Here is a 12,714-nt window from a genome sequence, read left to right on the forward strand (position 1 = left end):
GCACACTGCTAACACATTTATATATAGTCAGTGCTAAATTATGAACTGACTTGTTAAGTAAAATAACAAGTTCTACAATACAATTCCCCTCCTTCAGATCTACTATATCCATTTCCTTTGAATATATCAAATGAAACAAACAACCGTACTAAATATCCATATAATCTTTAAGAACTTCACACAATGTATCAATGTTACTTGTTCCACGCCTTAATATAAGCACATTAATATAAGTCATAATATGATCTAAATTGAATGTGACATTCTTTGAGCATTTTCTCTTGCTAAATAATTTTTTCTTACAGTGTTAGCCCCCCCTGCTTTATGCAGAGTGTGGAGGGAGAAAACTTGACTATATATAGCCCTTGCTCTCACACTTACTTCATATCCTTTCTCCCACACTTGTCACGCACCCTTTCTTCTGCAGTTGAATTCGAAACTTATATAAATGGATAAATGGATGCATCTATGTGAAAATGATATTCATTGTGCACAACGTGGACAAACATTCAATATGTGAAAATAGCTCAATAAATCATTCATTGTATGTAAAATAACTTCATTGCAGAACTAATATGTAATATTGCTCAAAATTTGCTTCATGTGAATTTCAACACTCCACATAATGTACCAACCTCCACAAGGAAGATTATAATTTTCTAGGTTTATTATTCCTTAGTATTTGCTTTAAATGAATCTCGACACTTCGCAAAATTTTAGCAACATGTCCAAGCTTTCCATTTTGAAAAGATTTTTGTGCAGAGAGATTTCATTGTGCGGAGAGCTTTGACTACGCTGAAATATTTATGAGGAGAGATTTCATTATGCGGAGAGCTTTCCCTATGTAGAGATATTTTTGTGGAGAGATTTCATTGTGCAGAGAGCTTTCATTCTATAGGTTTTTCTTTACACTCTACACAACCTTCAATCAATTAATTAGCTTTGTTGAATAATTTTGTGTTGTGCAGAGAGCTTTCACTATGCGAAGAGATTTCACTATGTAGAAAGCCTTCATCGTGCAAAGATTTTTGTGCGAATTTGATGCAGGAGCATCCAGGTAAGGGCACCATGACCGGGTGTTGGTCTCTGCCAAGGTGGAAAGATTTATCAGTAATTGGTTTCTTTATGTTTAATTGGTCAAAGAAGAATGTAGGGACTTGTTTTTTTTTTTAATTTCATTATTAGTTAGGGAACAATATAGTTAGTTAGGGTCACTGTCACAATTGTCTGTCTTTTAGTGAGTAATTATCTTATAACTGTTTCTTCCATTTTAGAACAAAAAAGGACATCCATGTCAAATGTAAAATCTTGCAGTGCAAGAAGAACCGAATGAATTAACAGTTATGTAACTAATAGAATAAACAACTGAAACGTAATTGTGCACAGTTTAGGTAACTGTGGACAAACAATACAAATATGAAATGTAAATCATTCTGAAGGGTTCGATGAGAAGAGAGGAACAGTAATAAAAATAACTGAAGACATTGTTAAACAAAACTTTGAATCTGAATCCATCAAAGTCATATACAAAAAAAGGTACCCTTAAGGGTTATGAAATCAAGGAGTTGAATATAGATGATCGGCAAAGGGACAACCACTACCAACACTAGGAGGCTGGGAGATAAAACCTGGTAGCCCTGTAGGCCCACTTAATCTGGTGGTAGCCTAATAGCTACAGTAAGCTGCCTTGCTCCCTAACCAAATGATGGACAGCCGTGAGGTTGAGAGTCATGTCTGCTCCCTTCAGGTCCACACGGTAGTTACAGTGTGGTCATCCTCCCATACGGTAGTTACCAGTGTGGTAAACCTCCCATTTAGGCAAGCAGAGCTTAGTCTTGACTCCCTAACGTCATCCGTGAATCTGTATCCTACGCCTTGATGGATACCCTCCATGAATCAAGGAACTGAGAGTAGTAGTAGGATGAGTCCTGATATCCGTCATCATCCTGGAAATGAGGTTCCCACAAGCCGGTCCCTAGTCTCATGTGTAGTAACGATCTACGTTTCATGTTGTTCGAGGGGTGATGGGAGAGGTGAGGAGGGGCGGTGCGCTGTCTCTCCGGTGAGCTGCCCATCAGGGTATGGCAAAGGGATGAGAGGTCTGAGCTAGGGGTGGTACTAAGGAATGTGCTAAAATTTTAATGTCAGCCTGTTCTAGTCAGGGTTGTTTGTTATGTCAGGAGTTTTTGTTAAATTTCTTCGGGGTTATTGGAGGGATCTTTGGGATGTTTGGTTTGAAGGTGGGGTGATGGGGCTCCATCAAGGTTGGCCGAAGGTTCAAGGCTCAAGGCTGGCTGAAGGTTCAAGGATCAAGGCTGGCCAAAGTTTGACACATTGTTAAGAATAGGATTACCTGACAGTTCCCTCTTTGGGATTTCTTCATGGATTGCTTTTATCTTATACCATACATGCTTTGCAAATGTATAATGCATAACCTTATTTAACGTTGAATAAGCTATGCTACAAAAGATTTTACTTAAGCCTTCTTTTTCTTTTGTACTTCCTCGTTTTATGGAGGAGACTTGGTGTAGCCATTGCATATTAGACACCAAACATCAAGATTCATTATATTAGACTTCAGCTTTTCCTTGCATTGTTGATAACTTTATTTTCTTAGCATAGGTACATTTGCATTGCCCATTGTTTCTGACTTGCCTTGATCTTTTTCTTCTAGAGGAATCATTTTTGAATCTATCTTCCTTGCAGAGTGCTTACTTTAAATTTTACCAATGAGAGAAAGTTCAATTACTTTACTGTCATCATCACTATCATTATTTTATAGACAAGGAAACTGATCACAGTTAGCATAAGATTCCATACTTGAGTAAGTACATTTCCTCTACATTGACTTAGTTTTACCCAAACAACTCTTCAGTTATTTTTTTACATTACAGGAAAAATGTTGAAATCCAATTTTCCGTCATATTTTGGAGTTAATTATTGCTCCAATAATGTTGTTGATGTGGAAAGGATAAGCCACTAGTGACTCCATGAGTGTGTTGTGTTATGTCGGTTTCATTTTTTGGAGTCAACATTTGAATGGGAGTGTTGTTGAATAGGATAAGTACATTGTACTTATATTGTGGGCCTCACTTATCCTCCCCACCACATGACTATGGTTACTAGAAACACAACTTGTTGTATAACGGTGCTCTATCCATACATTCCCATCACAAGGAACCCAAATTGTTGATAGGAGCTATTATTTAAGAAAATTTGATGGAATTTTATAAAGAAATTTCTATATATACAGATATATATAGATATATGTAATAAAATTTAGAATAGTTTTTTTTATATATTTAAATTTCTACCAAATTCAATGCCTTCACCTTTGGAGAAAATCATTTGAAATAGGTTCAAATGGACATATATCTTACATTATCACATCGATCTTCAAGATATTTATGAAAGTTTAGAAAGAGAGAAATAGGTTCTAAAGAAATTTAGGGAACAATTTGCTACTTTTATATCCATATAAAAAGAAAAAGAAATAGAGGCATAGATATAAGATTGGATAAAATGTGAAATGGGTATAAAAGGGTTTAACTTAGCTGCATAATTGAATTGTGAGTCAAACTGCACATTAAGTGGTGCACAAACTTTTGTTTCAGTAAGAAAAAAACATTGTTTTTATATATGAGGATAAAAAATAGTACATATATCCAGTAATTTACAGAGCATATACATTTTTACTCCAATTTCTTGTTCTGTTCAGTATCAGTCCATACATTTATGCCAACTATTCCTAGACATTTCTAATATAACTTCCTATGTACTGAGAGGAAATTAAAACATAAAAACCTGCAACATTTTTAGATGTCCCATTTTTATCAAAAATGTATTCAGTCCATCTATCATCTCATAATATAAACTATTCAAATACAAAAGAAAAAAAAACCAGCCTCAAAACTGCCTTCTGTAGAAAGTAAAAAAAAAACCAAATTTCAGTGGATAAAATCCCATCCACGATGGAATGCTATCCCGGGAGTGGAAGGATCCCAACGTCCATTATGTTGTCACCCAACTTAATCTCAATATGCATCCCATCTAGTGCATCTAGTAACCCCATCTTTGACATGTTGTTCGCATTTTGGTTGAATTCCCGTCCAATGTGCTGAATCGTTGAGTCTCTGAGAGATCCCCAAATGGCCTCAATTTGTTAGAGCCATCGATGTAGTAGTGGTTGATTTATTTTAGTGTTGTCCCGTACATGGTCAGTGATAGTCTATGAGTCTCCATAAATGTGGATGGAGGGAATGTTCATATAAGAAGAGAACCAAAGGAGTCCCCATAAAGCCATAGCTTCTGCCTTCATATTTGTGCCCCTACCAACACCCCAGTGGACCCAGTATTCTTGTTCCCTTGATATAATGATCCAAAAACCACACCCACATGTGCCCCTTTGTGTCACGCCATCAAAGAACCCCACTGGGTAGTCATTTCTTAGGCCTGTCTTCCTACGTATTGACCTCTTGGGGCCACTGTTGTAGTCATTTTCAAAGGTATACCATCCAATAATGCAATCAATCACATGTGTTTCATTTTCCCTATAATCCTAAAAAATAATTCTATTGCGCCATCTCCATATTTCCAAAAAAAAGTTAATGGGATTGTCCTCCATTGGGATTTTTGTTTTCTCCACCAACACAAACAATCAATGATGCTATCATATTGATTGTGTGGAAAACCAATATTCCGAGCAATATAGCTCTAGATCTGTATAGTTACGGGGCATCTCAGAAATATATGGACATTGTCTTCCGTCGCATTCCTGCACAGTACACATACCCTTGACCCCTTCAAGTTCCTCTTTTGTAGGTTTTCCCATGTCAAGTTCTTGTTTTTCCAAACAAGCCAAAGAAATAAAATGATCTTAATAGGAATTCTAGATTTCCAAAACTTATAAAACCAGCATACCTCTGAGTTGTGTACCTCATGGTTGTAGAGAGTATTATAGACATCCGCCACCACTATGCCTCCTTCCTTCATTTTTCCAAACCAAGCAATCTGATCTTCGCCTGCCTCCTGACTGACACTTACCAATTTCATCTCAGACCTGATTTGCTCCCATTCTTGTGTCACCGAGCCCTCTCGGCTCATCTCCCACGATCTTTTCTAGATAGGTAAATAACCATGCCATTTCCTAATGGCTTGGTTCCAATAGAAAATACCCTTTTTGTTTATACATTGGATGAATCCATCCAATAGGTGTAAATCCCTTCCCATACCTAATATATGGTAATGTTCGATCAATATCTTGTGCCCAAATCCAAAGATCCAGCACAAGTTTTGCATAAAACTATGCCTAATTTTGTTTAAGCTGAGCCATATGGCCGACCCCGAGGTAGTCCCAATGAGCTCCCTATGCATCCAAATACTAAAATCTTTGTCTTTGAGATATTTATGTCTAATAATATTCCCCCGTATGCCATCCCCAAAAATACCTCTCCACAATGTTTTTTGTAGCAACGCCCATCCAAAACACCTCAAATCCAAGATCCCCCAACCGCCCAGTATTTTTGAAATGGTAATGGAGGCCAACTTAACCAGATGGTATTTGTATGTGGTAGTCGATCCAGACCAAATATATTTTGCCATGATGCTATCAAGATTCTTGATAATGGTACTTGAGAGGCAGTATAGATGAGCCCAAAACACTCCCAACTATGTGATCACTGATTGGGTGAGAGTAATGTGTCCACCCAATGATAGGCATCTGTATTCCCACCCGATATCTTTTTATAGTACCTATCCAATAACCACATCCAATCATTTATCTTGTATTTGTTGGGTTTGATATGATATCCCAAGTATTTCATGCCCCCCACCAATATGTCATCCCCCACCCCAAATAGTCTTTGGATGTATGCAATGTCCTCCAGATCACAAGTGCCATATAAAATGATAAACTTTTGTAGATTCATGATTAGTCATGTGGCATTCCCAAATTTGGCGAAGATTTGAAATAAATCCAACCATAAAAACCTATTAATCATGCCCATAATCAACACATCGTCCACAAAGAAACTATGTGAAATCCTAAAAAATCTTTTTATTATTGTCCTTTTGTATGTAAATTTGGTTCATTTAGTTATTATTCGCTATGAATCACTTTGTTGTTATTCAAACTAAAAACCTTGGAGTTTTAGCAATTTCCTCCCTAGGTCCTCTGCCGTCGTTTATCTAGGTAGCAAATTTGTTAGGATGGCAAAAAAATTGCTTGAATTTGGTTTTTTCTTCAAATAATTAGACAATATGAGAAGTTGAATCTTGTTTTTTTATGGTGGAAATACATTTAGCACCCTCAAAACCTCCCAGAAGTACCCAAAATCTTGAAACTTGACAACTATAACCTCAATTTATCAAAATTTCTGCCAGATTTTATTAAAATCTTACCAAATTTTATCAAAATCTTAACAAAATTTATATAATTTTCTAAACAAATTTAAAACCCCATGTTTTACATTAATACTCAGCTAATACACGCCAACGGGTTTTACATTAATACTCAGCTAATAGCTAATACACGCCAACGGGCTTTACATTAATACTCAGCTAATACACGCCAACGGTTTGCCGGTAACTCTTTTAAAATCACTGTCAATGCTCATTTTTCGTATACCGCTCTCGTTGGGTTGGGTGATGGATTTTTTGTAATGACTTTCATTATTTTTTTTTTTGTAATTTTTAAGTTGTAATATTTTTATTTTTATTTATAAAACTAATATAATATTAATGGTTTTTATTAGCATGTTAAAATAATTTAATTGTTTTTAAAGATTGAGATATTCTAATATGAATTTGAGTGTTTTTTGAGATTTTATATTTATTATTAAGTTTTTTTATTAATTATTAAATTAGTTTTTTTTTTTCAATTTATATTTATGATTAAATTAATATTATTATTATATTATTTGTGATATGTGAAATTAATTTAAATGGTAATAAATCACCCATTTTTATTAGCGCTAAATCTAATTTTTTTGAAAAAAAATAAAAATCAAATTTTAAAATTAAATATTTTAAACATTTCTTTTTAACCACCATTTCATGTTTTAAATATCTTTTGCACTCAATAAATATTTCATATAATTTAATATCAAATTAATTAAACATATTTTTTAAAATATAAATTAAATATTTATAAAAACTCCAAATTAAATAAAAAAATTAATATATATATATATATATATATATATATTCCCAAATGGTAATGAAGAACATCCATTAAGACTAAATATGAAATTTTCAAAAAATTAGATATTACTTGGAATTCTATGTCATATATATATATATATATATATATATATATATATATATATATATATACATACACACATGAGAAGTATTCCAAGATAACCATAGTTTTTGTAAGTTAAAAGGTGGAGAAGGTTGATAGTGTGACAAATATTTTGAATTGATATATAATTTGAGTATATGATGGATAATTTAAGATAAAGTGTTTTTCATTTCAACTCTTTTGTCTAAAGAGGTTTTGGGAATTGGCAAATGACCAGTTTCTTTGGTTTTATCACTTCCTTGTAATATATTTATTACTTTTCCCTTCTCACTCCTTACCACACTACAACTTTTCCTTAAACTTTGAGGTAATAATTTCTAATATTATCTTTATTTTGCTAAATGATCATGATCTCTTTTCTATCCCATAATGATCTAATTAAGATGGAGCATCCATATGCCATCCTAGCTTGAGTTTAAAGTAATTTTAAAAAGCTTCTAATATTTCATTCTGTTTAAGGTCTTCTTATACTTAATGATACTTAACTAACATTATATACAACCATCTTAGATTCATTTTAACTTCAGATCCACCAAATGGCTAGGGATCAAATCTCTTTTTCCTTAAAGAGGTTTGCATTTCAAAAACCTCTAAACACTTGATAATTCCAGAATTAAAATAAATCTAAGCTAGTTTAATCATTAATTATAATTATTAATTTTATGTTTTTAATGTAATTTTCATTTTTATTTTATTATGACCAAATCAAAATATTAAATATAATATTACAATATCTCTATTATACTACTCTTAACACAATAATTAAAAATACATGTTACTTTTATTAATTATTTACTGATTAAATAATTCATTAAATCAAATACTTCAGTATACACAGGTCAAAACTTTGTAAATCACTACGTACTTAAATATGAAAAGTTTTTTCCTTTACACTTCATGAACTTCTAATACTTTTATTTTCCCCGTGTTTCTGTTGCACTAGGGTTTTGCAGACGTAATCATAATAATGTCAGCCGTGAGCTCATCCATTCATCCATATGTAAAAAATGAGCATTTCCTTTATTTCTCAAAGGAAGCCAGACCTACAAGTGGAATCAAACACACACAGTATTGATTTTTATTGTGTAGCCCCAAGTTGTGTTGGGGGCATGATGTTGGATATAATTAAGAATATACTGTTTTAGGTTTTAGGCTGTAAACTAAAACATTATTGTAATCAACATTTTCATTTTTAAAACAGTGAAATATTTAGATAGAGGAGAGGAATAAGGATTAAAATTGATGCTCACATATTAATAAACCTTTGTTGTAGTTTCTTATGCAAACCACTTGCATTGCATTTTCTGACCTAAAATATTTAAATCTATATTATATTGCAGTGGAATGTGATAATCCGATGCAAACCATTTGCATTGCATTTTCTGACATAAAATATTTATATTTATATATATTTTGTAATGTATTGGAATATAAATATACCTCTAGAGTTGTCATCTGTGACTTCATAAGTTGGTAAAATTAACTTTTCTAAAAATTAACATTCATATTATATAAAAAGAAAGAATTTTTAGTGGTTTGGCTTTAAATTTGAAGTATTGCAGGCTCATCAGCACGGTACATCAAAATCTACGAGGCTTCCAGGTTTTGTATAAAAAAAAAAATAAGGGATTCGTGTCGAAATGGAATGAAGCAGTCAAAGAATCTACTTACTATTCAAACATTTTCAATACAAAACTTATTTTAGGAGGTCTAGACAGTCTGGACATAATAATACGACACTGACTCAGGATTTAGCAGGAACTCGTAGTCACAAAGCTAACTTATTAGCCAACAGGATTATTCAAAAGGCTTTATTGAAAAGGTTTTTGTGAAACAAAAGTTTAGAAGTTTCATTCTATTTTGGGGATTTTTCTAAAGATTGTGTGAGAATCCTTGAAAGATGAGGTAACTATACTCCATAACTTTAATCATGTGAAAATTATGACTACCGCTCCCATTCTTTTCAAAACCATAAAATAATTTATCAGCCTAGAAAGGAGTACGTGCAGAGATTCTTATGCCACGCACATTAAAGGAGGTCTAGTAATTTGTGCTCGTTCATCATTTAGGCGCAGATGCAATGGACAAGAACAGTGACGTCATTGTACCAGGTCATCATGACGTCATCCGGGCTTTCAAGAAGCCAGAGTGTATGGGTCAGCGCATTTGCAGGTGCCTGCCGTGGGATTCAGGCCGCGGTTTATTATTGACTCGGCGTTTGGTTTACGGTAAGTAAGTTAATCTTTTAATAAATGGTTTTTTGGAAATTATAAATTTGTTGAGCTCTATCTAGAAACCATTGTTTTCTTGAAGTTATAAATTTGTTGAGTTTGATCTTGAAATTTGTTGAAATCATATTTTTTGAAATCCTATTTAATTCCATAAAAAGTCGATTTCTATATGTAGAAAATTATTTGATACATGGCTTATTGCGATCGGAATGGGCATCCAAAAGTGAAGGTAAGGGTCATCGATATGAGTAGATAATGTGAGAGTGGGGCAGCTGCCTGCCTGGCTGCCAGAGTTGACCCAGTAAACACTACATACCAACAAATATGAACACATCAGGCGGACCATTTAGTACCCAAGTGGCTATTTACGTTGGACCAGCAGAGACATCATTGCTTCAAATTACATACTCCTTCCTACTGCTTTCCTCTCTCTATAATTTTCTAGTTTCTTTTATATGCCGTTCTACTCATTCAGAGCTGCATTGGATATATAAATCTCAATTGAGTATACGTCGTTCCGATGGACGTACCATCCCTAATTCTTCATTCCTCCTGAATTTTGTGATTGCATCCGAGTTGTAGGGGCGTTTCTCAAGGCCGGAGAATATGTCCGGCACTGGTGTGCCCGTGCCCGTGCAGGCGGCTCTTTGTAATTTGCTCAAGGTTAGTCAATGTATGTATTTCGCTGGAGCCACATGCTGTGGTTGGGATTGATCGGTGACTGTGTATATATTTTTAAGTCGACTGTGTTATTGTTTGATTGTTTAACGGGTTTTGAGATCTACTTGCTCTTTTTCTTCCCACAGATCCAGATTTCAAGAAATTTGTTTTTTATTGAAATCTAAACAACTTTATTGAGAATTAGAACAGTAAATATCTGTGTATGGATTAAGCTACCTGTTGTCATAACGTTGAAGTTGGGTATATATTGCAGGTGGCCGGCAATGACAGTTGCGATCTGGGTTTAAGATTGGGAAGATGCTACGGTCCCGTCAAAGACGAGAGCTCCACTAATTCAAGGGAGCCGGAATCTACTTGGACAGCGGTCTGCAGAAAGAAGGCGATGGGAGGTGATTCGACAAGATCAGACAACGAGGAGGCCGGGAGTGTGATCGAGGACGACTCAAACTCGTTACCTGCGCCTGTTGGCAACTCGGTTTGCTCTAATTCTTCTTCATTTGTGGGTCAGACGGAGCTGGAAAGAATGGGGAGCGGAATCAGCGCCGTCTCGTCCGAGAACACCAATATGCCATCGGTGCAGGGTGAGAAGAATTACAGCAAGAAGCTGCCGTCGTCACAGTACAAGGGCGTAGTGCCGCAGCCAAACGGGCGGTGGGGCGCGCAGATATATGAGAAGCACAAGCGAGTCTGGCTAGGGACATTCAATCGCGAAGAAGACGCCGCCAGAGCCTACGATAGGGCCGCCACAAAGTTTCGAGGCCCCGACGCCATCACCAATTTCAACTTCGCCGACAGCCACCCGGAGGCGGTGTTTCTGCGCGGACACTCCAAGTACGAGATCGTGGACATGCTCAGAAAGCACACCTACGACGAAGAATTGGACCAAAATAAGAGCTGTTCCCACATAAATCCTGAGGTTGCGCGCTCGAATCCCTTGGAGCCCCGCGAGCACCTGTTCGACAAGACCGTGACGCCCAGCGACGTCGGGAAGTTGAACCGCCTTGTCATCCCGAAGCAGCACGCCGAGAAATATTTCCCACTCGACGTGGCGTCTGGCGGGAGCAAGGGTAAAGGTGTCCTGCTAAGTTTCGAGGACGGCACCGACAAAACATGGCGGTTCCGCTATTCTTACTGGAACAGCAGCCAGAGTTACGTGCTTACCAAGGGCTGGAGCCGCTATGTCAAAGAAAAACGCCTCCAAGCGGGCGACATCGTTACCTTCGAGCGGAGCTCCAGTTCGCGTCACCTCTTCATCACCTTTCGCCACCGGCCCTGCAGTTTCCTCCCCCCGGCCGCAGCGCCGCCGGTCCCCAAACGCTGTCCGCTGTCCGTTGACCCCTTCGCCGTGGCCGGGTATCCGCACTGGGCGCAACTTTTCTACGCGGCGCCGCCGCTCATGAACGCCGTTGCTCAACGTTCGATTCCCGCCCGCGCCAGCCACGATTCTCTCAACTTCCATGATTCGAAGGCGCTCGAGCCGACTGCGTCAGATGACGGGAATCCATCGTCGCTGGTCTTCGTGAATCTCGACAAGGCTTTTCCGTCCACAGACGGTGATTCTCTTTCTTCTTCTTCCGTCCGGCTATTTGGAGTAAACCTAAAGCGGTCGCAGATAAATCTTTTCCCGGGCAGTGGAATCGAGGAAGACGGCCGTGGAAATACAAAGAAGCGGAAGCCGGCAGCGGCAACATTGCCGGAGTAATTTCACAGCCGGAATATACCGTGTGACGGCCAGGGTTGTATTAATTAAAAATTGTAATATTACAAGGTGGGATCGTATTCACGAGGGATGAAATTCTCAGGATGGGTTCAATTTGATTGTCTATTGACATTTTAATTTCTGGTTATTAAATAAATTTCCAGAACAATTTAATAAAATCCATAATTAAAAATTTTAGCCGCATTTTTTAAACTTCAACCATCCGTTCCTTTCTCGTTCTTAACTCGCTGTCGGGATCTCAATTTCTAATAAGAGTTATTATTTTCAACCCCTTTATAATGAGCCAGTTTCCTTACAAAATTTAAACTATAAATCGCTTAAAAAGTCCACAGAGACGTGGATAGGATTCTTTAATTTGAAAAAGTTGTATTTTGATTTTTATAATAAGCCAATGATAATTAAGTTGACGTTGGATCGATAAATCTGATATGTTTTGTGATAATTGTATTGATATTATGTGTTGATATGTTTTGTCGTTGGATCGATAAATCTGATATGTTTTGTGATAATTGTATTGATATTATGTGTTGATATGTTTTGTTATGAGCTGTGATGAAGGGAAGTAGAATTTTAGTATTATAGTGAATTTTTGTGTATTAGTTAAATTTTATAGTTCCTAAGAAAGGAAATGGTTATAGAGTAATAGAGAAGAGATGGAAGATTGAATTTTGGATGAAGTGAGTCATGTTGGTGAAGGATGTAAGGCATAAAGAAACATATTTGTTTTTTCCTGTCATCTTTAGCCAATGATAATGCAAAATAATACCAAAAATCCATCG

The 12,714-nt window shown here is 36.3% G+C and overlaps 1 pseudogene; it reads left to right on the forward strand.

Annotated features, from left to right (window-relative positions):
- The first annotated feature begins 10,690 nt into the window (after positions 1-10,690).
- LOC149173032 (AP2/ERF and B3 domain-containing transcription factor ARF14 pseudogene) lies at positions 10,691-11,917 on the forward strand (annotated as a pseudogene).
- Positions 11,918-12,714: the final 797 nt, after the last annotated feature.

Source organism: Pinus tabuliformis, chromosome 4_2, assembly GCF_031772625.1.
Source record: "Pinus tabuliformis cultivar Carrire ecotype Pingquan chromosome 4_2, CPIR1, whole genome shotgun sequence".
Taxonomy (NCBI): Eukaryota; Viridiplantae; Streptophyta; class Pinopsida; order Pinales; family Pinaceae; genus Pinus; species Pinus tabuliformis.